The sequence below is a fragment of the Gobio gobio genome, assembly GCF_949357685.1.
Source record: "Gobio gobio genome assembly, chromosome: 12".
Taxonomy (NCBI): Eukaryota; Metazoa; Chordata; class Actinopteri; order Cypriniformes; family Gobionidae; genus Gobio; species Gobio gobio.
Window position 1 is genome coordinate 3,638,391 of NC_137105.1, and position 643 is coordinate 3,639,033.

A 643-nucleotide genomic window follows, 5' to 3' on the forward strand; every position below is an offset into this window, starting at 1 on the left:
ACTCCCCGGTGGAGAAAATGAATGGGAATTGTACTTCCTGAACATACACAATGATAGACGAGATGGGTGTGTAATATATAAATATATATAATATATAATATCCAGTACACGCAGAGGCTTCCTGAGCGTCCCTGTGCATCCGTTTCATGACCAATGCTTTGTTTGATAAACACAAGGAGGTTTCCAATAAAAATGACACTCCACATTTCCACATGGATCGCTGACTTCCTCAACACGAACCATGAATAATTAAAAAGCGCACGCCTCGCAGGAGAGGGCGACGCGTCGAGGGTCGCGTGCCGCAGGTGTCTGCATCCCTGTCATGACATTCATTTCGCTTAAAATAGGAGGCTGCGCGTCCTCGCATCGCATCGCCCCACCGTGCGCGCGCCTCGGGGGGATGCGTTCGCTAGGTGCGCGTCCGCGGAGGAATGACAGAAAATCAACAATGAGCCGGTGCAGGATCAGCTCGGAGCTCCTCGCGCCGGCTTATGGGTGTGGAGGGTGTCATGCACGCGCCACACATTACATACAGAAAACACACATCGCGTTTTAAGTGATGGGCACGCAGTCTCGCGCCCGATCACCAAATCACCGCATTTCAAGGTGATGCGGATGCGCGCGCGTCATGTTTACCTCTCTG